The sequence below is a fragment of the Thermobia domestica genome, chromosome 11, assembly GCF_964235325.1.
Source record: "Thermobia domestica chromosome 11, izTheDome1.hap1.1, whole genome shotgun sequence".
Classification (NCBI taxonomy): Eukaryota; Metazoa; Arthropoda; class Insecta; order Zygentoma; family Lepismatidae; genus Thermobia; species Thermobia domestica.
In genome coordinates this window covers 105409149-105435285 of record NC_137464.1, presented here as the reverse complement: position 1 = coordinate 105435285, position 26137 = coordinate 105409149, and the positions used below count along the sequence as shown (strand labels likewise).

Here is a 26137-nt window from a genome sequence, read left to right as displayed (position 1 = left end):
GATGTCAGACGTTCCACCATTTACAACGTTTTCTTTTCCAGTTTGAAAGGCGCGATTCTCTTCAGTTTTTGAATTATGTTTTTGGCGCTGCTGTACTGTAAATATGAATAAAGAAAACTGACAATTCATGAAATATGCACAAGTGATTATAAATCAAAGAATGCGGGCTTTCCTTACGTGTAGAAACTTTTGGTATAGTTGTCATAGTTACTTTTGCAATTCATCATCACTTATTAACATGTTGGTGGAGTCTTGGGCATCAAAAGAAAGATTTTAATATAAATATTTTGTATAATTTAAGAAACGAAATTAGAAAGATATTAGAATAGGCTCTGTATTATTATTAAATATTAAATTATTACAAGAGTTTAATATGATAAGCTATGATAATTTCATGAGTGTTGTAGCTATTTAACAGATGTCTTTTTCTAAATTACGTAAAGAAGCAACACAATGAAAGGATACATCCAAAGAAACCATTCACCTCAAGTTGTATTAAAGTTCTTTGAAAACCCTACTTATTTTATAATCTCTTCTATTTATACAATGAAATAATCTTACTCACAAATAGGATTACCCATGAGACGAGACGGGACGAGACCAGACCAGAGCAGACAGAGGTCTTCCAATTGAAATAGAAATACTTTCCAAAACGAGGCATCACTTTCTCAACACCGTTTTGTGATGAGAAGCCTCAACTCCAAACTGGTAAAGTATAATGGGACAGAGAGTTCACAAGTAAAACTTTATCAGGTCAAATAAAGTAAAATTTGTAGCGATGTTAGACATTTACGTAGAACTACAATGCAGAGTCGAGAATGGCATTCTTAATTTTCAGTGGAGTCCTTTTCGCTGCAGGGTTTGAGGGACTCTAAGGCAACTGTTAAAGAAAAAGGAAGTTATGTTACTTATACCCAACGTTTGCTTGTGTCTTCTTTTCATATTACAAAAAAAAAAAAAAAAAAAAAAAGTCATCTTTTGTTTCTACGTTTTTACCAACAAAATAATTTTTGTGGAGTTTTCTATTTATCCTGTTAAGCACAGATATAAAGATTTCTTAGAGTCTCTGTTGACTTCAAAGTTCATTGCTAAGAGTAAACTTTACTGAAGGAAATGTTAATTATAGGCTTATACATCCTATTTTACATCACTGTCCTTCCTTTCATTTCACTTTGTATTTATGTAGAATTTTTAACATTATTTCGAGAAGCCTTTTTTGTCTTGTCTCGTTTCGTAGATTTTATATTTACTAGACTTTTGGAAATAGTTCAAACAGTACTCTTAGTAGATAGAGTATATTGTAGGTTTTCAGTGTTCGTACTAAAATGACGTAAAACTCATTGACAACAAAAGATTTTTAATAGATGATTTTAATAAGAAAATTTTGGAGTTGATTGTGTAATGAAAGACACATGATCTCTTTCAAAAGTAATCCAATAAGAAACAAAAATGTTCAATTAAATATAAATTCAGTTTTTAGAAAAAGAAGAAAGAAACCTTGCTTTGCAAATAATAGATAATTTTTCTTGATAACAAATACTGAGTAGTCCAGAAAAATAACGCATATAATGAACCAAGTTTAGAAGAAAATTCTGAAAAGAATTTGAAACCCGTAGTGCAAAATCATATGAATAACATAACCATCAAAAATTAGTATTAACCATGAGACGAGAGGTTTTTGGTTTCGAAAACGGGACAGGCATTGCCATTTACCTTGTCTCGAACTTAAAATTGTAGTTCTAGCCCTGAGAACGGCGGTAAATACAACAATAACACCCACAAAATGGTAATTAACATAATGGTAACTAAAAATGGGTAAAAAACGAACTTCGTTACATCCACTAAAAACCACTTTATCAAACCCCTGTGGTCCAACCAAATTATTTGTAAATAAGAGCAAGATTATATGTTGCTATAACTTACCTGATACTTATTCGGTCTGGAAGTAACCATATATCTTCAAATTTATTTATTTACTTTCAATGGTTTGCTTGTAAAAATTTCTGAATTAGTTCAACGTGTTTGGAAATAACAAAATTAATAGGTATATGAGTATGTTATTAATATTGGTGGTTCTTTGAAAGTTAGATCTGGTTCGAATGCTCGTAAACTACAGTGCTGATTGGCTATTTCGAACCAATGTTCTCTTCTGGAATTAACTAGATTTGTTTTTAAAATATATACTGTAGTTTACGAGCATTCGAATCAGGCGTGTATTTGTAGGCACTCATTGGAAGAAGACAAAGATGTACTCAATATAAAAATAAAACAATTAGTTTGTTTATGTAGTTAGTTCTTTGTTCACTGTACTGAGTATTGTTTGTATCAAAAGATCCAATATATTTCAGGCAAAAATTTTCTTGTACACCTTATATCTGAGGAACTATATACAGTGTATCGAAACCCAAACTATCACTTAACTCAGTATGATGTGCTTATTCCGTAAAAAAAAATACAAAAGCTCGATTTAGGCCGTTGAAAAATTTTGTGGTCCCTGATCCTAGATCCAATATATTTCAATCAATAGTTTTCTTGTCGGTCTTATATCTGGAGAACTACATATAGTATAGCCAAACCCAAACTATCACTTAACTCAGGATGATGTGCTTATTCCGTAAAAAAAATACAAAAGCTCGATTTAGGCCGTTGAAAAATTTTGTGGTCCCTGATCCTAGATCCAATATATTTCAATCAAAAGTTTTCTTGTCGTTCTTATATCTGGAGAACTACATATAGTATAGCCAAACCCAAACTATCACTTAACTCAGGATGATGTGCTTATTCCGTAAAAAAATACAAAAGCTCGATTTAGGCCGTTGAAAAATTTTGTGGTCCCTGATCCTAGATCCAATATATACCCTATTTCAATCAAAAGTTTTCTTGTCGGTCTTATTAAAATATATCTGTAAAACTACATATAGTATAGCCAAACCCAAACTATCACTTAACTCAGGATGATGTGCTTATTCCGTAAAAAAAAATACAAAAGCTCGATTTAGGCCGTTGAAAAATTTTGTGGTCCCTGATCCTAGATCCAATATATTTCAATCAAAAGTTTTCTTGTCGTTCTTATATCTGGAGAACTACATATAGTATAGCCAAACCCAAACTGTCACTTAAATCAGGATGATGTGCTTATTCCGTAAAAAAATACAAAAGCTCGATTTAGGCCGTTGAAAAATTTTGTGGTCCCTGATCCTAGATCCAATATATTTCAATTAAAAGTTTTCTTGTCTGTCTTATATCTGGAGAACTACATATAGTATAGCCAAACCCAAACTATCACTTAACTCAGGATGATGTGCTTATTCCGTAAAAAAAATACAAAAGCTCGATTTAGGCCGTTGAAAAATTTTGTGGTCCCTGATCCTAGATCCAATATATTTCAATCAAAAGTTTTCTTGTCGGTCTTATATCTGGAGAACTACATATAGTATAGCCAAACCCAAACTATCGCTTAACTCAGGATGATGTGCTTATTCCGTAAAAAAATACAAAAGCTCGATTTAGGCCGTTGAAAAATTTTGTGGTCCCTGATCCTAGATCCAATATATTTCAATCAAAAGTTTTTTTGTCGGTCTTATATCTGGAGAACTACATATAGTATAGCCAAACCAAACTATCACTTAACTCAGGATGATGTGCTTATTGCGTAAAAAAATACAAAAGCTCGATTTAAGCCGTTGAAAAATTTTGTGGTCCCTGATCCTAGATCCAATATATTTCAATCAAAAGTTTTCTTGTCGGTCTTATATCTGGAGAACTACATATAATATAACCAAACCTAAACTATCGCTTAACTCAGTATGATGTGCTTATTCAGTAGAAAATACGAAATTTGGATTTAGAGGCTGTTCAAAAATGTTGTGGCCCCTAATTGAAAAAATAATTATAGGTCAAGATCGCAATCTTTTGATGCACTTTTTTGAATCATTCCTAAAATTCTCGGCCAAGATAGCAATCTTTTGATCTCTTTTTTTTATCATTCCTAAATGTTTTGTTTTGTGTATTTTTGTTTTATGAAATGAAACATTGTTGCTGATCTCATTTGTCTTAAACACATTATGTGGAGAAAATGAAACCTTTCAATTGCATGTCCCACAGTTATGCCCTGTATGATAGAGAAGACAGATAATCAATAAAAATGGTAGGTTGTGAAAGCATTGATAGAATGGAAATGTAGGAGAAAACTGAAAAACCTTGAGAAAAACCCACGAATATAATCTTTATCACCACAGACTACCATAACCTAGATTGAACCAAGGAGTAAGTCACCAGAGATGGCATTATGTGGACTTAGGTTATTTGTTTATTATTCAAAGTTATCCTATTGAATGATACGGTGGAAATTGACAATAGATGTAGACAGTTGCATAACAAGGTAGTTAAGAGAATTGGAGTCCCCTTTTGCAACGTCTTAAGCACAAAAAAATAACATTGGACATTTCGTACGTAGTAGGTCTAAACTACAAGTTCGTAAATGTGAAAATTTTTGTTAGCCCTTACCAGGTGTACATATAGTAGGACCTGGGTGTACAATTCGAAGTAGAGAGGAATTTTCGGAAGGCACTGGTCCACTATACATTTTAAGATTTGACACCACCCAAGTAAATATTATCAACAATGGGAAACTCAAGTTTATGAAGCGACAACGTTAACCGATCATTTCACACCCATTTGATTAACGTAGGTCATTTTTACTCGAATATTTGTTTGGTTCATATAGTTTTAGATTAAACCGTCAGAAACCATTTAAGGTAAATAATAGCTGGGGGGCTGAAGAACCCTGAAGCACACCTTCATGACAATCAATGTATTAACTGGTTATATATTAACGTTATTATTATTTATTTGAAATTTTTTACAGTGGCTTGAATAATATTCAAAGTTAATTTTGAAGTAAAAAATAATGTATCATAACTTGATTTGATTTTTGAGTTTAGCCTCGCTTTCAGCAGCAATGCTATATGAGACGTGGACAGACACGTGGAATTCAAACAACCTGCGTTTCCGTCGGGAACCGAACCCGAGTCTCCCATGCCAAAGGTGCGTACGCTAACAGCTTAGTCACTAGAAAGCTCTCTATCATACTTGCAAAATAACTCAAGTCATTGCTGTCAAAGTAATATATTAGCTTCATTGCTCTTAAGAATTATTTAAACTACTTAATAAGCTCTTAAGGATTATACTATTTATAAGTGTTTTATAGATAATGAAACACTTATTAAGTAATTTGGTAATTAATGGTGTGTTATAAAGGACAAGGAAACGAGGGATCTTGCTTAAGTTGAAGGTTTTCCGTACCTTACTTATGAAACATTTGATTATTAATTAATAAGAATAATTCTTAGGCTTCCATGGAAACTCAGAAAATTACCCTTACCTCTTTCCTAATAGTTTTTAACTCTCAAGCAATGTATCCCATTTGGGAAGCCTGAATGGAGACATGCGAATATTTGATAAAAATTAAGTAATTTTATGAAAGTAATGGGTATGCTTTTTTTAAAGTTGGAACTGAATTTACCTTCCTGAATCAGTACAACTTCAATCCCAAATAAGTCTCAAATCTTAACATTTCATAAAAATTCAGTTTTCTTTCTTTTTTTTAATGTTGTGAGACATACATCTTTTTTAATGGGACTTGAACTTATTTCCATAACCAAATTCACCCTATAGCCTCTACTGATGTTAACCTCAACCAATCATCTTCATTGCAAAATCTCGGAGAAGGCCACGCATGGTTCATGAAAATGTGGTAAGTTTCGGGATAGAATCAGTCTAACAATTTTTTATATATAGCCTATATAAGGTGAATTCACTCAGTTCCTAAACATTAAGAATAGATCTTAAACCTCAAATAACACAAGAATTATCGTTAAAAAATAGAAGAAATTTTACGTAATTTAGATGTGATGCATAGTTTTTTTTTTTTTTTTTTTTAATTTGAAGTTAGGTGTAAATTAACCCTCTTATTCTTGACCGATCTCAACTTCAAGAAATGATAATATTTGGGAAAATTGGGAAACAATATACTGTTTTTTTAATCAAAGTCGAGTATTGTTTACAATACCTTTATGAAATTTGTACAAGAGACATGCTTAAATTATATTTTGTAAGAAATGGTAAGTTCTTTTTCTCTCAGAATAATTGCAACCCCAATTAATAGAGGTAAGCATTAAAACTGAAGTAAAACACACGAGGATATTTACATGAAATGACAGTGGAGGGTATTTACTGAATTTACTTCGAACACTTGATTTTTTTTTTAATATTGGGTAAGTTCCCCACTTCATTCTTGATTTATAACAATCACAAGTGATGGAGATGATTTGGAAATCTCAAAAGAAAATAATGTATATGATATTTTATCAAAATCGAATCGTTTATATCGAAGTTACTATAGAATTTTCTGTAAAGTTATTTATATAAGGAAACTTCAAATTTGGAAGCGAATTGATCCTTTTCCACTCCTTCATCCCTAAATAACAAAAAATATTACAATATTCTTATGTATTGCGTGAAAATCTAATGAATTTTACTTTCGTGTGACGAAAGGAGAGAAGAATGAATGGTGATCCTGCATATAAAATCGAATTCTAGATTGCAACGGATTTACATGTTTCATGGTCCATATATACCGAAAAGGTGATTTTACGACATTGTTCGTCTGTTCGTCCATAAGGTGATCCTCCAGAGGGGATCAAATTTTCTTCCTACCACTAAAAATAAGGGTAGTTTACTTAAGAGTGAAAATAAATAATTGCTATTTTCTCAAAAACTACTCTAACCATTTTGTCTATATTTCACAAATCAATTTTCCAAAAACAGCCCCATCATATGGTATAAGTAATTTCTCTGGAAAAATTCAACAAATGAAGACCTAAATTGCATAACATCCCAAGTCCAACCTGTTTCTTCAAATTTTGCGTTTTTTGTTGTTTATCTTAGCATGTATGTTTTAAGGGCTATTCACTTGCATAATACGTAAATCCAAAGCAAAACCTTTTTTAAAAAAACTACAAAATAATTTCAGCTAAACAGAGTAGCATACCAGATACAATCTTCTTGTCTTTCTTCTAAAATCACAAAAGTACTAAGATGGACTTGGGATGTTCTGCAATTCAGGTCTTCAAATGGGTGTGAGTTTTCTTCCGGATGATTTTTTCAAAAATTACTCAGGCGATTTTGTTCATAGTTCACAAATATATATTTCATTAATAGCATGACAGTATGTCATAACTCATTTGTCTTGAAAAAGTGTACGAGGATTAGTTTATTCTTTGAGGTGAGTTTTTTCGGAAGGTTTTCTCAAAAACGAATTAGGCGATTTTCTTCATATTTCATAAATAAATATATCATTGGTAACCTGATAATATAGTATCATTTGTGCTGAAAAAAATTATTAGGGTTAATTTGTTCTTAATGGATTTTTCTTGGACAATTTGACTCAGACGATTTTGTTCAAATTTCGTAAATAAACATTTCATTACTGATCTGACAATGTGGTATAACTCATTTCTGCTGCAACAAAATATGTAACAGATAGTTTATTCTTGGGAGTGAGTTTTCTCGGAGGATTTTTTCAATAACGAGTCATGCTATTTTGTTCAAATTTCATAAATAAAGAGGCGTATTTCATTAATAATTCTAAAATGTATGTAAATTATTCCTTACGAAAAATCACTATTGCTAGTTTACTCTTGAGAATGAGTTCCTTTACGGACTCTCAAAAACAACACTGGCGATTTTAGCCATATTTCATAAATAAATATTTCATCACTATTCTTATATTGTAAAATTAGTTGGAGGAAAATTACCACAAGAGGTAGTTCACTTTTGAGGTGAGATTTTTTTGGACAATTTTGTAAAATACCACTCATGCGAATTTGTGATTATTTTATAAACAAATATTTCATTAATAACCCTAACGTATGGCGTAAGTCAGTTCTTATGGAAAAGTCTACAAGGGGTTGCTTACTTTCGAGAATAAGTTTTCTTTTGATGAAGTTTTCCGAAAATATTTCATTAATAGCTGCAACACAATACTTTTTAGTTTCAAAAAAATGGAGCAAGAAACTTCAGTGCGTTGGTCCATATTATACGGAAATATATTGGAAGTACATAGTATATTTCGAAAATTACCACATGAAATTCATTTTATTCCCTTATTCTTAGCAGATATTTACCCCAAAGGGCTTAGCTTCTAACACAAGAGGCATGTACAATTTTTATGAAAATGAAAAAAAAAATATATAGATGTTATCAGGGAATACATGTTCTCCCACAATACGAGACGAGACACAACTTTTATGGTGAGATACGAGACAAAATAGAGCTTTTCCAATTGAAACAAATGTACTTTCAGAGATGAGATACCACTTTCAAGGCAACTTTCCAAGACGAGATATAAGATAAAAGAAAGTACTTCCAGCAGAAACAAATACATTTTGAGAGATGAGACACCATGTTCAAGAGAACTTTCCAAGACGAGATATGAGATAAAAGAAAGTACTTCCAGCAAAAACAAATACATTTTCAGAGATGAGACACCATGTTCAAGACAACTTTCCAAGACGAGATATGAGATAAAAGAAAGTACTTCCAGCAGAAACAAATACATTTTGAGAGATGAGACACCATGTTCAAGAGAACTTTCCAAGACGAGATATGAGATAAAAGAAAGTACTTCCAGCAAAAACAAATACATTTTCAGAGATGAGACACCATGTTCAAGACAACTTTCCAAGACGAGATATGAGATAAAAGAAAGTACTTCCAGCAGAAACAAATACATTTTCAGAGATGAGACACTATGTTCAAGACAACTTTCCGAGACGAGATATGAGATAAAAGAAAGTACTTCCAGCAGAAACAAATACATTTTCAAAGATGAGACACCATGTTCAAGACAACTTTCCGAGACGAGATATGAGATGAAAAAAAGTTCTTCCAGAAGAAACAAATACACTTTTAACACAACTTTTCGAGACGAGATATGAGACGAATAAATGTTCTTTCAGCAGAAACAAATACACTTTCAAAGATTAGACACCACTTTCAATCCAGCCCAAGAGCAAGAAGCCTAGGTCCTACTAGTTTTTTGAGTGACAAAAATAATGTAGCAGGTATACATTTAAACTTTGTAGTAAGTTTTGCCCTTTATTTTTTATTGGAAAATTTTTGAAACATTAGATACAGTTTCAGTTGTAGTTTTACCACAATATCAGCGTCCTGCCTAGATATAATATCCATTGCGAGAGAGTTAAGTTGGAAATTTCTTCAGATCTCATGAAAAAATGTAAACTCATGATGTACCTCTCATAGTCTCGGTTCTGATTGCCTCCTAGTTTACGACATATAAGACACCATTTCGACACGAGACAACCACAGTGCTTCTCCGCTAGGCAACACTAGTAGAATAGTAAGACAGGCACGAACCGATAACGAACACACAAGTATCGGTCTAGTTGAATGGTATAAATTTTCTTAATTTCGCTTCAATAAAATATTTTCGTCTTATCTTTTGAATTCATATAATTATAATCCAATGCCTTCTAGTCAAAGAACGACAATTATTTGGGAACATCAACTGATGCTCTAAATCATTTAGGACAAACTTTATGATTTCTCAAATCAACTAAAGTTGTAATTTTCCTCAGTTGAAAGTATTTATTGAAGCAAGCATAAGCAAGTTTCTATAGTTTGACTCAATAGGCATTTGTGCGACTGTCTGTCCGCTTATCTGACTATCTGTCCTGCAATATGTTTCATAAAATTTTCCCGATTTCAAAGCAACTTGGGGACCCCGTTGGCTCAGTGGTAGAGCGTTCACCTCTGGTGCTTGGGGTCCCGGGTTCGATCCCAGCCCCCGCCAAGTGAACTTTGTGGTGGACAAACACCGTGTGCGTGGGTTTTCTCGGGGTTCTCCCGTTTCCTCCCACTTCCTTCATTCCACCATTTCATTCATCACTCATCATCATCGTCTCCTTTAGCCTAACCGGCATAAGCCTGGGACGTAAAACTCAAAGATTTCATTTCAGTTTTTCAAAGCAACTTGGCATACTACTTCCTACAATGTTAGGTAATACACCTATCACCTGGGGTTGAAATCCATGAAATATAACCTCATTATTTTACTAGTTAGCAGATATACATAATATGATATGATAATATATCTTTCAAGATTAATTTTCATTTTGTGAAAGAAAAATTGATTTTGACATAACATATTTTCTTTACGGCTAACCGAGGATCCAGATGCTTGGGGTTCAAAACTCATTTCAGTAATGTCCTTAATACAGATAACATAATAACAAAATAGTTTTCCACAATATCTTTCGTAAAATGTATATGATTCTGATGCAATATTGTGTATATTTTCTTTAAGGTTGCAGGTCACTTTTATTCTGGTGATTGAACTCGGTCAATAATGAATGAATGAATTTGCTCCTAATTTTAAAAATCACATCCGAGTCTACATTTAATAAAAATTCACTCATTCTGTGAAACATAAGCTTTGCTTTTTGAGACTAACCTCTCTTGTTCAGAGTTAAAATTAAAGGCAAAAGTTAAACTCAGCCAATTTAAATAAATAAACAAATAAAAATAAAACTATATATTTTCTTAAAATTATTATGCCATATTTTTAATCAAGCATAGCATTTTTTTCGATATTTGCAAGAATCGACGGAGTGAATTAACCCAATTTAACAACAATTCACAATAAATTTCGCAAAAATTCTTTCATTGTCAAAAAATAGTCTTTTTTGTTTAGGCTTTGGATCTACCTTTATTGCTTGTGGTTCAAATTAGCGAGCTACAAGTATGCGATTGTGTTCCACCTTGAAGAAAATTAAAATATGAAGACGTGCAATTAACAAAATTAAGGATAAGATACATTTCCTAATAGTACCCGATTTTCATTAAACATTTGCGTACCGGTACTTAATTTGAAACTTCGAAATAATCACTTAGGATAGAATTCAGTGAGAAAAGATGTGAATTCACATAATCTTTAAAAAATGATTAACTATATCTTTCCCTAATATTCCAGATTTACATGAATGATGGCGTGTGCCTTTTCTAAGGTTACTCAATAAGACGTATTGCCTCCAGTTGATATTGAGTTAGAGGTAAGAAATCCTATCCATTTCCTATTTTAGGAACATGTCTTAGCTTCGCGAATAATTCTGAAACTGTCGTGAGCTTAATTGGAAGCTTAATATTTATTGTTATTGGCTGGTAGCAAAACAATTTGGGGTGTGAGATGCGAACCTGCATCTCATATAAGATAAAGTATTTTTCTTGCTTCTACCCGCTTGCTTGTGAAATCATAGGATCGTTAGTTTATCATGTATTGTGTGTGCATCATCTAAACATTTTCTTTCTGTAATTTTATTACATCAACTTGCGCCTTGTGAGCATATCACTCAGTAGAGAATCACATACTTGTCTTTCTTTTTTCTGCTGGAAGTAGACCAGCATCTTAGTTTTATTTCTCTGCAAGTTATTTTGGAGGTAGACAGCATCTTAGTTTTATCTAAGTTCTTTTCGAAAAGAGGAGGATCTAGAAGTTAAAAACTGGGGGGGAGCTCTCGAACTCAGACTATAACAGGTATATAATGAGTTTACTATAAATTTAAAAGAAGATATAAATAATAGCTTAAATTATTTTTGTCACTCAAAAAACTTGGGGGGGGGGGAAGGCTAGGCATCTCCGGCCCTAGGTTAGATCCGCCACTGTTTCGAAGTAAACGATATAATGTCCTGAGTCTTTACGGGTATTTGCAGATTGAACAATTTTGTTTTTGACTTTCTTTACTGTCTCAAATATATCAATAGTCAAAGTGTATTTTGTATGTTGTTGACTGAAGAGCAAATTATTCACATTGGAGAATATTGAAGGAATTGTGTCTTAGATGATGGGACATTAATTTTAATTTCATTAACAAGTTTCAGGCTATCAAGTTTGTTGTTTAATAGTTTGCAACTAAATGGAGCATAATCAATTTTTAACAGTGGTAATTTCCTCTTAGGTTACATATTGGAATAATCTTCAAATGTTAGATACAAATGTAAAATCTGATGGTGATCGTATTTTGTATATAAATCTGTTTGTTTGTTCGTGAGAAATTTATTTAAGATTCGCTCAAGTGGGTGACATTGTTTATGAATGTGCGTATTCGATACTCTATATTTGATATATATTCTAATTTTATTCTGATATATGCAAACTGCAATACAATTGACTTGAAGGCCTTTCATATTTTGCTAATAAATCCTAGGGCTCTGTAGCCTTGTGCTATTTGGCGGACGTAGTGAGTGAAATGTAGCTGAAAGATAAAGGGAACAAGATTTTCGATTTAACTTTGTCCTTTTCATTTATGTATAAACTTAATTTATCTTCTATTCGCGCCTGGTAAAGATCATCAATTTACGTTTTTTGGTGTTTGGTGATTTTTTACTTGATACTAGTTTTGTTGGTTGATTAAATATTTCTGCACTCCTAATAGAGTTACCACTTTATAGAGCTTCAGGTCATTTCTATATAGTAACTTGGGGAAGACTTTTATTTCATTTGAGAGATTATTGATGAATATAGTAAATAATAATGGCCCAAGATTAGATCCTTGAGGAATTTCAAAAATCATCACATATTTAAAAAAAATAAATAAATTCTCTGTATATGAGTGACTTTTTGAGATTACTTATATAAGACTCAAGTAACTTGATAGTAGGTGTAGAAAATTATTCTATGTTTTGTTTGTTAACTAAAAATATTGTGATCAATTTGTTTCTAAATTCTGGTATTACTAGTTAGCTCATAGATTGAAAAAGAAGAGAAGCTTACTCTGCCTTAATTACAACTTGAAAACTATGGTTTATCTTCGTGAAAATGATCAAACAAAACGAAGAAAATAAAGAAACTGGACAAAACTCAAGTTCACATTATTTTCGATTCATTCTAATGAATCATTTCGTCTCTAACATTATATTGCTTAAGCTTAAACTCAATGAAAAGCTTGCCAGTAATTCAGAGACTATAATACCTTATATTTAGCAATGATTATGGATAGATTTATTTACTGTCATTCTCGTAAAAACGTTTTGGGATATGCCTTAGAAAACAATTTATATAGTCAATAATTAACCATTAGTTTGTTTGGAAGACAGAATTTTCGTGATGAGATACGAGATGAGACGTCACTTTTGCAAGATGAGAGTCTTAACTCTAGTCTCGATGACAACCATACTTTCTACTAGTATATTACAAGAATTTGCTACGTTTTGATTCAAGTAACTCGGAAGTTGCCTCTTAATACTACTAAAACACAAAATAATCTACATTTGACCATACTGGAAATCAAACCAAGACTCAACACTAAAACACTAACCTTTTAAGTACACAGAGATCCCTTTGATATCGTCCGGTTCATATAACCGAAGGATTTTTTCAAGTTCAAGTACAAAGAGATAATCACCAGTAGCTTCTTGCTATCGTTTTCTATTGTCTTCGATAAACGCAACCTCAAATTTACAAAAGGTAAAAATGGAGGTTTGAGAACTAAAAACGAAAATTTGTAAAAGAGAGGATTCAAATAACAGTATTTAGAAATGGACAGAGTGTATCAGTGCATGTTGTTTTAGTCTATATAAAATCAAAATAAAAAAAAAGTAAATAAATAATCAAAAAGTTGGATGTTAGATATGAAAGTAAAGTTCGCAGTTTGTTTTAAATATATTTGTTTGTAAATATGTATTTCAATACTGTGAACGTTTCGCACAAACAAAAACGTTTAGTCTTCAAACACGAGAGCTCTGTAATCCCGTTGGTAATATTCTTCGTGGCCAGACGCACAACGAGAAATTTTTGTTGGGGGCATGGTCCAAGTTTCGGAAGGAAGTCCAATAGTACTTGCCACTACGTCTATGTAGTATTGAAAGGGTGTTTTTCTGTACCCGATAAGTAATTTAAAATACTGTCAGTTATATTTTAAGAAAAAAGTGATGTACTCATATTATTTTTATGAGGAAGAGTACAGATAAAGTGTAAAATTAAATGTTCATGTTACATCCATCATTTCTCTGTTTCCCTGTTAAACAAGTATAGTTTTATTAAGACAGTGTACAAATGTGTGCTCAGTTAGGGAGTTTTTTGGGGGGGAGGTCCGGACCCGGTGGGTGTGCCCTTGTTCGTGGCTATGCCATTGCCAATAATGATAATGATTCGCTAGTCCATGGAAAGGAGGTTTGTTAGGTTGTTTTAGCTTATCGTCTTTTTTATTTATTTTTCAATTATTTATATATTATTTTGTACAGGAGAAAGACAGTGAGTTGTAAAATTGGATTTGCTGTAGCTCACAAACTACAGCAGACATCTGAAGGTCGAATGGCAAATTTTTACAAGGAGTTTTTTTAATACTAGCAATACAATTTGCTTCAGTATTGCCAGTCACCTTCGACCAACTACACACGCCGTTGTTTTAAGTGTTTCAAAAGTTCTGCAAGGTAGAAATTGAACGTTCTTCTCCTAGATTAAATATCAAAGCAAATTAATTTTCAATACGTTACTTGATTACCTAGAAGGCGATCTTCAATATGTTGTCCCTGATTGATCTTGTATACGTTTAGTAAGGCACACTTTGTAGGTTGTGTGGAACTTTGCCGTGTGGTGATAATATGGGTATTAAGTATGTATTTTTCCCATATTATCTCTTTTACTCTTTCTGGATCTGCGTCCCAAAATAGGAAGGAGGATGTCTAAAAGACTACTGGGAACAATTTGTAATGAAAAATATAAAGAAATGAATCAAGACAATATGATTAATGTCAAGAAATGAATATGAGAGAAAAAGTGAAACTTATAGAGCCTACCCTTTATTTTAACTTACATAAATCTACTATCGACGATAGATGTGCCAGAACAAATACGTAGTAGTATCCAAGCAACTTAAGTGAAAGTCTGTAACTCTTCCTGAGCTGGAGGAAGAAGCAGTTCATTATCTTCTGATAGTGCAAGACACATTTAATGGGCTTACCAAAAAATGACATGAAAAAAATGGCCTTCATGTCGGCAGAACAGTATAGAATAGAATATCCTTTCTTTGATCGTATCGCAGGATGTACTTAGTTCAACCATTTTATCAGACGAATCAAAAATAAAAATATCAGGAAAATTTTCTTGTGGAATATCTCTTGCTTATCCTCTTAGCTTTAAAGAACATGCCAAGCATTTTTTATCTGGTTGAAGCAGAAATAGATAACCACCAGTTTGCAGCAAATAGAATATTTTTAAGTGTGTGGATCTTCTCTACTTTATAGTTTCTGAAGAACAAGAACATTCACAATTTATGCAAACATGTAATTTTTGTACCTTTATTTTTTATTTGAATATACATTCCCATATTACTACAATATTTGTAAAATGTAAAATTTGCTTCTTGTTTAGTTTTCTCAAAACATCTTCTGTAAATTGGGGTTTTCAGCGAACTGGCTTTGGGTTATTGCAACTATACATATTTCAGAGATAAATACATTATATTTGACTTCCTGTTTTCCATAAGGAAAAAATAATTTCTTTTTAAAGAAAATACCTTTCTATATTACCATCTCATATTCTAGGAACTTATAAAGCTTGTTCATTTTTCTTCTAATAGCACTTATTTTGGAATAGATAAAGGTTAGGAAAGGCTCTTTCCGTTATGTGTAGGTAATTATACAAGAAAGATACAATGATAGAATGTGCAAAAATTTAATAACGTGAAATATACAGTACTGTTAATAAGTAATTCGAATCCAATTTTATAATTGATAAAAGAGACCTATGAACTTCAGAAGAGGTTGTAAGATTTGAAGGGACTTACCTTCTACTTAAGATTGAATGGCCTGTAACGAAAGTAAGAAAAAGGCTGAGTTGAATGAAATCTAACTGAAATGTTCAAGTTAGATTTGTTGACATTTAAGCTAGAGACAGAAAGTTTCGCCGGCTAGATTACTGAATGAATTTTAGGAACTTTCTGTGTTGTTCTCCATTGACACCTTAAAATGTTTTCTATCTGAAAATTGGAATAACTTCAAGGTGCCAACGCAAGACAACAACACAGATATATCGTGGAAAGGGAATTAATTTATTTAGCATACTGAAGGAAGGGAACACAGAGCAAATACTCCAATTCTTATGCTGCGGGAAGAGAAAAATGAACATTATTTTATGTTAATTAATAGTGGTGATGTGCATTGCAGAACCGAGTGAATTTTTCTCTTTCCATTCACTAATACCAACCTCAAATAAGTCTCTTACTCACAAATACCACTCAGTAATACCATCTCCAAACAAGACTCTAATATCAAACAAAGCACACTACCCGTCTCATATAGCCTCCCTACGGAAAGGGACGTGAAACTCAAAATCAATTCAACTCTATTTAAACCACAGTATATTTTATTTAAAAATGAGGAATTTAACGAAATTTTCATGATGCATATTATATTTAAAATCGTGGGTAGAGAGAGGAATTCACTCCCTCATTATTGATACATTTCAACTCCAGCGATAGAGATTATTGGAAATCCTCAGAAAAAGACTGCTTGAATGATTTTTTTTAAAATTATCGTTACCATATTAAATTTGGGAGATTGAGGGCTAATTTAGGGCCTACTCTTTCATTCTTGGCACATTTAAATCATGATCTGTCGGGATGATTGGAATGTTCTAAAGAAAGTGTAGGGTTCAAAATTGAATAGTTTCTACGTAGTTAACAGTACAAAATTGTTTTGTATGCTTATGTGGAAACTTTCAACATATGGTGGATTTTAAACCCGTATTTTCTTGAATCGGAACCTTAAATGATACAATTGTTTTGAAGTCTGTGCATATCAAAATTAGATATATTTTACGAGAGTGATCGTGGAACAGACGGACAAACAAACAAATGTCAACTATGTCGAATGGTAGAACCTACAATTATTACATGAACATAACAAGTTATCGCATTAAGTAACAATTACCTTTTTTATTCCAGCACTAAATATATATTTTTAATACACGAGCGTCATTTGTTGAGGGCAGGGCCATATGCCTCTGAATTTGAGGGTTCCATACCTTTTAATCGATTTTATACTAATATAGTATTAAAAAACGTGAAATTCGTGTCGGTGGTGCATTTTGACCCCCTCTGGCAAAATCTGAAATGATGTTACTGTTTCAATAATACAGAGACTAGTTGCAATAGAGTGCTAAACAATGTTGTTAAGAACCAAAGACTCTTCTTTTTTCTCAAATAAAGTTATTAAGTATTAACAATATTATTTTCTTTTAATTTGGATATGTCGTTATGTTTTATAACTTTTTGCCCAGTATAGGTTATTATTTACAGTTCACTTTTGCAAGAGAATCATTTTCAAATCAAATCAATATAATCGAATATAACTTAATTTTCAAATTTGGATATTTTATAGTACCTATAGGTGCTCTCGCTCTTATACATAGATATCTCTTGAGATACGAGTAGTGTAACTGATAGCATACTATTTAAAAAATACTGAAATATTTGCTCTGAAATATTATTTAAAAAAAATAAGACGACGAATTTGTTTTTTTCTCAATTCGCTTTTGTACTCGATTTTTGAGTGTAGACTAATGTTAAATTTTTCAAAGATACTTACAGACATTAGTTCATGAAATATAATTTTGGAATCAAGAAAGAATGGACTAAAAACATCTCGAGTATACATTTCGAGTAACAGAAAAAATCTACATAATAGTTATCAAAAGGCTGAGTCAAGAGGGACATAAAAGACTAGCTTCAATTTTTGTTAATCTATTTTTTATCCATGTATTTCGAATGTTTTCTTAAGAGCATTTGGACTTTTAGAAGTAAAAACTCAAAACTATAGTGAACAAATAATTTAAATTAAAAGATTGAAATGTTTTATACATTAATATTGGTCAACATTTTAAACTACCAAAATGAAAGTAAAACATGTGTGTTTTGGAATGACCAATATAACATATTTCTGCTCACTCTAGAATGAGCATAAATTATTATAATTCTTTACCAATAGCCATACACAATTACAAGTTTTTCTTGTTCTCCGAAACATAAAATTATTCGTTGGGTAAACATTGGATATGGTTAAGTAATTATGCTCAATTAAAGATCTTTTTGTTGAAAATATTAATTAAATCCTAGTTTGACACACAATGCTGCTTTGGGTACCTATTGAACATCTCAGTATTATTACTAAACTAAGCTAGTTAATATTTTATTGATAGGATCTATAGATTTTTCTAGAAATGTTCTGCAAATACATTTAGACAAATGTTACAGTTTAACTCGCTTATATTTTTTGTATTTGATTTGAATTCTTGTTCGAACAGTGTATTCGAATTATATAGTTTGAACTAGCTTTATTAGTCTTAATTACACAATATCCATCGGACTTATTTCGATTCTAAAATCTCAAGTTGTAGTAATGTTTGTTTTAGATAAGCTATCCTAGTTCTAATAGTAATATGTTCCATTATTTGATTCTGAAATATACTATACACTTAAAGGCAAGTGATACTTAAAAATATCTACAAATCTTGCCTATTTTATTACCTGGTCTTGATTCACTATACACAGAAGACAACATTCGGAAAGGGTTTCAGAGATTTTAGATTGAGTAGAAAACTAATTTTTTAGATTAACATTATGTATCAAAGAGTTAGTTTTATTTTTATGTTTATCGCGGTTTTTCGGTCTCGTTTTATTTTTATCATTAGGTATTAAAATGCTGACAAAATGTTTAGAACAGATTGACCATTCCTATCAATCTTACCTCCTCGAAGACTTTGTGTATTATATAATCTTATTTATAAATCGATCATCACCTTAGAAATCATCTCACTAAATATATAAGGTAACATTTAGGTAAATTCTATGAAAAACAGTTCGAACTACGAATTATCAGGGTGTCTTTTGAAATGTTATTTTTCTCTTGTTTCAAAATTTGTGGCGACGAAACTTTGATACTTTTTAAATTTGAATACTACTTTCTGAAGGAATCTGAAACAAATTAAGATAAGATGAAGTTATATTTTTTTAATAATTAAGTCATTAATATAATATAACTTCCCTATCTTATATTGTATCTGTGTGATAATCGAAGGCCACACGGCTTACACGACATAGTTCGGTACAATGATTAATCGCGAAACATAAGAAAATAAACGAAACCCGAATGAAAATGACGTTTGCACCATATCTAATTCTGCAATAACTTTGCAAGAAAGTACTTAATATGGGATAGTGAGAGAAAAGCAAGCGAATACGAATGGAATCTAATTGAAGGGTATTTTATATCCATTTATCATTATCATTTATCATCCAAAACAAATCATATCCATTTATTGGATTCCATAGGCAGCGGATATTCAGAAAGACTTTGCTGATATAATCTTTTAAGATACATCTAAACGATATTACAAGTTACTAATGAAACCATTTATGAACAATTATTATCATTCAATATAGATAACAGTTATTACTTCAATTATTAACTATACCCATATTTATCAATTTTGTAATATACTGTGATGTATTTGTGGATTATATTGTTCATATAAAAAACATACGTTACTCTATAACGATGTGCTTTTCATAGGATATGATGTACGAACTTGAGATTATACACTCTATCAATCATAACAATATCTTATTATGACCATTCGTCACCAAATGGTTAACACTCAAGAATTCTGTATATGTCGTCTCGAATCAATCCAGATGGGGTGTTTGTGGAGTAGTTGTTACAAACAGCTCCCGATTCAAAACTTGACATGAATGGTTCAAATAAAATACAAAACGTACTAATCATACTAGACATCATTGACACTGAAGCAGTATTACCTCGTAACTATAATGAATAGTAAATATAGATTAATGTAGTACGCTTTGGTTTGTGTTTCTCAATAAGATATTGAGATGATATCCAGGAAACGTTTTATATTAACAATTGCTTTCACATAAAATTTGCTAATTTTAATAAATCATAAGAATATACGTGAAGAAAATTATTATAGGCTAGTACATGGTTATCAATATACGTATTCTTAATCAGTATGTGTATTATCAAAAAGCTGTTAGTTTCTTTCAAATCATTTAGCTACATTAAAATAACTTCCATGTTACCTACAAAGATTTGGATCATGTAAAATGATTTGCCCTATTATAATTATTTAATTTTATTCTAACTTGTAGTTTTACATATGCACTCACTGGTTTCCAAAATTCTTTAAGAACTTCGAGCTGATCCCAAATTTTAGTAAGCCGCGGGGGAATTACAAACTAATTTAATCAGATTACACTATAAGAACGAGTGAAGTCATTATTACAAGAAATAATACACTTCAGTCTTGCATGATATGGAAACAATACGTAGGTAAACCTTATTTGGCGAAATATATGAATTTTTACCTCTCATGTATTAGAAAATATCAGTGGCTTATTTAAGGTGGGATTCCGGGCTTAAGCCCCCTCCCCCGAAATTTTATTTACTGTTTTAAAGTAAATTAAATATCTTGTTGAATTTTCACATTTCCAGGAATAAAGTTAGCAAAGCTCCCCCCAGAAGCAAAATCGTAAATACGCCTCTGGAAAATATTGTATACTTTGGAAAACTTTGCAGGTTGCTTGTACTATGGATATGATTCCGTCAAAAATGCAAATAGTTACATACATATACGTAGTGTTATTCATTTGTATATAATCATTGTTATGCATACTTGTATCATATTTGAATAAGTGCATATTTGGATCTGTGTAATAATATAAGATTGAGAAGGGTAAATATCTAATTATAATAATTTTGTTGGATAGTAAGATTAAGTGTTGTGTACAATAAGGAATGGAACGGATTATTCTCTAATTAATGATTCACTTGTATTTGTAAAGTTTAAATGTCTAATCTTGAAGTTGATTCAATTACTGTGAATATTGTTATGGACAGGTTTGAAGTATAGAAGCCACTTATGATTTCTATGGACATCAACACATTCAATTTCGTACAATCCGTGACATTAGCCTACTGTAAAAATTATATGCAATTGCGCTGCCTTCACTACTTCTCATAATCAACAACAACAGAAAAAAGAAACATTTATGCTCTTTTACAGACAGGTAAAAATGAATTTTAAACCACTAAAATATGAATGGGGTTATTCTCCAATGGGCAGCAGGACTTATTGATAGGCTTTTAAATAAATATAATTTCCTGAGATATGGCGTACGTCGTTTTTTACGAAAAATTTCACAAGGGGTAGTTTATTCTTACTGTTAGTGGGGGTCTTTTACAGAGAGAATTTTCAAAGACGATTTATGACAGGCAATTTTCCTGATATAATATTCATAAATAAATATTTCATTAATGTAAATTGCCGTAGACTATTGAAAAAGCCATTATTTAGTTTAAGGCATAGAAGCGAGATAATTTCCTTGTCTCTTTTCTTTCGTTGTTTATTTGCTTTGTTTGTTTCTTTTTCTTTCTTTCTTTCTTTTTTTTTAAGGACGAAAATACATATGTATAGATTTATTTGAAAATGAAATCTTTAAGTTTTACGTCCAACGTTTATGCCGGTTAGGCTAAAGGAGACAGTGATGATGAGAGATGAGTGAAAATGGTGGAATGAAGAAAGTGGGAGGAAACGGGAGAACCCCGAAAAAACCCACGAGCACAGTGTTTGTCCACCACAAAGTCCACACGGCGCGAGCTGAGATCGAAAAAGGGACCCCAAGAACCGGAGGTGAACGCTCTACCACTGAGCCACCGCGCCCCCAGGTTTATTTGAGTTTATAATCCATATCCATTTGTAGTTTGATATACTTACGTAAAATGATAAGCCGAAAACTCAAACATTTTATGTCACACTTTGTATATTGGGCTTATTTTAAACCCTACACATGAGTATATAACGATTGTTTAATCATTCTTTTCATGAATTCATCCAACTCTAATATGATAGTGTTAGAATTTAAAATTCTAGTACCTACCCTTGTAACTTGCTAAAATTATAAACTCAGAAACAACACAGAAATAGTAATTTTAACAAATATTTTTGATCGAGTAAATTTCTTCTGTAGAAACGAAGGATTTAAAAAAAATAACTTACCAACGTAATATGTGTTTCATAAATTAAATACTAGGCCGAAAATCGCTGGATTGGACGCTGAAGGCTGCAGGGAGCGTTGTATTTTTACGAAATATCTTTATTAAATTTCTTTGAAATTAACTAGTTAAAAAATCTTATCTGTACTGCTACGTATAAAACTATATTACTGCATTATGGATGTGCTACAAACTTTAGATAAACTGACCCTATATCAAGATTCGAACTCAGCACTTTATATTATAAAATTACGTAAATAAATTTTAAATTACGTAAATAACTAGACCGTGAAACTTTAGTGTAGTTCACCTGAAATTTGTAACATAATAACACTTTAGTTATCACGGAAATGTCAATAGAATTTAGAAATAAAATAATTACTCCTGGTATCTTATGGAAACGTACAACATTATTCCAAGGCTATCATTCATTGGATTCTGAATGTTTATAGTTTCTTTGGTCTGTTACGAAAGCAATAGTGTACGAACTGAACTATCGCACTTCTCGTAATACTGCGTAGATTTTATGTTCTGATTTGTCCTCTATTAGTTTCTCATTCGAACTGATTCTCCCTTGTCCTCCTCTAAACCTTCCGAGGTTCTAAAATTACCTCGTTTACGGGAAAAATTGCCCTCCGCATTTTTTACTCCATTCTTTTTTAAGCACTGTTGTGATATGCCTTATATTGCATATTCATGTATAGGGACACTTTCTTTACTTATGGCGTGATGCCTACTTTTCTGTTTTCTTTCCTTCTATGAACAATGCTATATACAGTTAGAATCACAATACATGATTAAATAAATTTAGAAATAATTAGCATATAAATTATACTTACTGGTAGAATATTCTATATTACTTATATGTTTCAAGAATCAAATGCAAGTCGGTACAATGAACTTTGTAGTGGACAAACACCGTGTGCGTGAGTTTTCTCGATGTTCTTCCGTTTCCTCTTACTTTCTTCATTCCATCATTTCATTCATTTTTCATCATCACCGCCTCCTTTTGCCTAACCGGCATAACCATGGGAAGTAAAATTCAAAGATTTCATTTCATTCACAAGTGGATGTAGTAGTCAATGGAATCACCCACAGTACTATAAATAAGATAATCTCGAGTTTGTTTGTGCTCAGATGGTTATGCCGGCCCGAGGAAAAAAATATGTATAGCGGGTAGTTTTGTCTCAGGCTTATATCTCTTTCTATAAAAGAATTTCTGAGTGTGTGAGAGTGAGTGAATGACTGTCCAGATCAAATAACTGAAACCAGAAATTTGAAATTTGGACAGATCATAGGATTTGTAACGTAAGGTATATTTGAGGAAGTATTTTTTGAAAGTTCGAAAGTAGGAAAGAGAGGAAATCAGGGTGGATATTACGTATTACATTAAAATGTCTATATTTCGGAACTCCTGACAAATTCATGATTTTTGGTGTATAGACTTCTCATTTAAAATAATAGGTTTTTCAGTGTTTTTTCGCTATTTGAGCTAGAAGGGAAGAAAAAGGGTGAGCAGTGAAAAGGGAAGAGATAACAATTGTTATAATAGGATCTCGGAATCTCATAAAGTTAGATAAAGCACTTTTCAAGTCAAAAACAGGAACTTTTCGCATACATAGTAAAACGTCTATTCTGGAAGCACTAACACAGTGGTTAAATATAGAAATGAAGCAATCGTTATCAATATACGCATTTGTTTTGAGTGTCCGAAGATCAAACCAAACCAAGGACTTTACCAGACTTGTGAAACACATAGACCCCTGAAAAGTGTAGTTAATTCTTCTTTGGTTCTTTGAAAAGTATAGTTCTTTGTAGCTACTTCTTAAACATACTTCATGCATACGTATTTCGAGATAGAGTACAACTAAAACAAAGTGATATTATTGTAGAGATACAAACTAAACAAACTTTTCTTATCAATAGTTGAACTCTCAAAAGCGCTTTTGGGCCACTCGCGGACTATCAATGAGTGAAATGATATCACAGTTACAAAAGGCAAACTTCTTGGAATTCTCGCCAGTGCAAGTAAGAAGATGGACGTCCTTTCCTTAGATAATACCACCTGTTGATCTTGATCTTCATGAAAATTGTGTGTCTGTGTCTGAGTAAATTATAAACTATAAATTAAAAACTATACATCGATAAAGTGATTTATTGTGTCAATATATAATGAAGAATATTTATCAACGTTTGAACATACACAAGTCATTACACGATATGCTCCAATACTAAATATAGCTAATTAAAATATTGTTTATATCATACCGTTTTATGATACCTGATTAGGCGAAGATAAGGATGAAATTTATCAACGTTTGAACATACACAAGTCATTACACGATATGCTCCAATACTAAATATAGCTAATTTAAATATTGTTTATATCATACCGTTTTATGATATTTGATTAGGCGAAGATAAGGATGAAATTAAGAAGGAAATTAGGATATGAGTTTGATACATAAATTTAGAAAGGAAACCAGAAAACGAGAGAAAAGATTTTTGAGAAACGATACGAGACAAAAATCATTTTTTAAAAAAATTGAGATGAGACTTCTCCGAATTTGTTGGACGATAAGAAAAGTTGGTTTCTAAGATAAGCCAATTTTGTTCAGGAGAATCTTTGTAACTGTTCTATGTATTAGAAAGGAGATCGTAGTTATTCTATAGCATAAGTCTGTTGTGAAAAATATTAAAATTGCATAAGACAAAAACAACAATAAATTTAAGCTTGTAGATACATAAAGTGTTTGATAAATAAATAGGCCTATGGATATATAGATAATCTACCTATTGCTCTAATATTATTACTTTATTGATTACCTGACAGACTTGGCAAATATTCACCATTTCGATTATACTTCAAATAACTTTTTTATATTGACTCAATAAGGTAAGTTTGAGAATTTTCCAATTCGTATTATTGCTTAGTGAATTTTTGATTAGCGTATATTTATTCAAGCAGAAATATTAGAAACTTTTGAAATACCATTTTATATTAAGTTGTATACACTATAACTTATAAATTGAAGTCAAAATGATTATTTGACAAGCCAGAGAAAACCGAACTTTGAAGCTCCCGGCGCACAAAGTTGTGTAACAAAGCCTCTGTCATAGAGCCGAGTCTACCCCGGTCCAATCCCGGCCTCCAAATATAGTGATCTAAGGTAATGAGCTACTTATCCACCGAATTTCATTCAGATCCGATTAGTGGTCCTCAAGAAATAAAACACTACTTAAAAGGCGAGCCTATCCCTGACGGAGCTCAGCATTTTTTACTTCCTAGACCATACTGTATGTGTTCATAAAATCTGCTTCAGTTCCCTTCACTAGTTATACCACATATAAAGCAAGCTGAACCGAGTCACTCCTGTCCTTGGCCGAATATAGTCACCAAACATAGCGATCTATATCCCTGAGATGATAGGCTACTCGCTCATCGAATTTCGTTTAGATCCGGGCAATAGTTACGGAAAAATAAAATACCATATAGAAGATGATTCGAGCTTGTTCCTGGGCAAGGTCGGCCACCAAATACAGCATTTTATTTCCATGATTATTTCTATTTGCCCACCAACCTTCGTCCAGATTCGGCCATTAGTTACTGAGAAATAAAGTACCGTATTATATACAAGGAAAGTTGAGACGAGACGAGTCTTCCCTTGTGAAGCCCGGCCACCAAATATAGTATTTTCTTCCTTTGGCCATGTGCTATTTGCCTATCAAATTTGGTTAAGATCCAACCAGCAATTACGGAGGAAAAAAGTACTACATGCTACACCCCCCCCCCACACACACATGCGCTTGGAGTGAAACTATAAGCTTCCATACACTTACGCAGGGAGCTAATAACTATTATAGTTTTTAATAGGCACATAACTATTTATGCTTCAAATTATGAGAAAGTGTTTGCTTTATTAATCGACCACCATTTTCCCATACTTAGATATGGAATACCACTCTTAATTAAAGAATGGTATTCTAGCTT

At 32.0% G+C, this 26137-nt stretch overlaps 1 long non-coding RNA gene across 5 annotated transcripts in view; it reads left to right on the top strand.

Moving 5' to 3' along the window:
• LOC145664344 (uncharacterized) overlaps positions 1-26137 on the top strand; it is a 563008-nt gene that overhangs the window by 409048 nt on the left and 127823 nt on the right. For 2 of the 5 annotated variants that reach the window (XR_014127413.1, XR_014127416.1), the window contains one exon: positions 11054-11132. The exons of the other annotated variants lie outside the window; for them this stretch is intronic. This is a non-coding gene — a long non-coding RNA (uncharacterized LOC145664344). The remainder of the gene's footprint in view (positions 1-11053; positions 11133-26137) is intronic. 5 annotated transcript variants of the gene reach the window in all.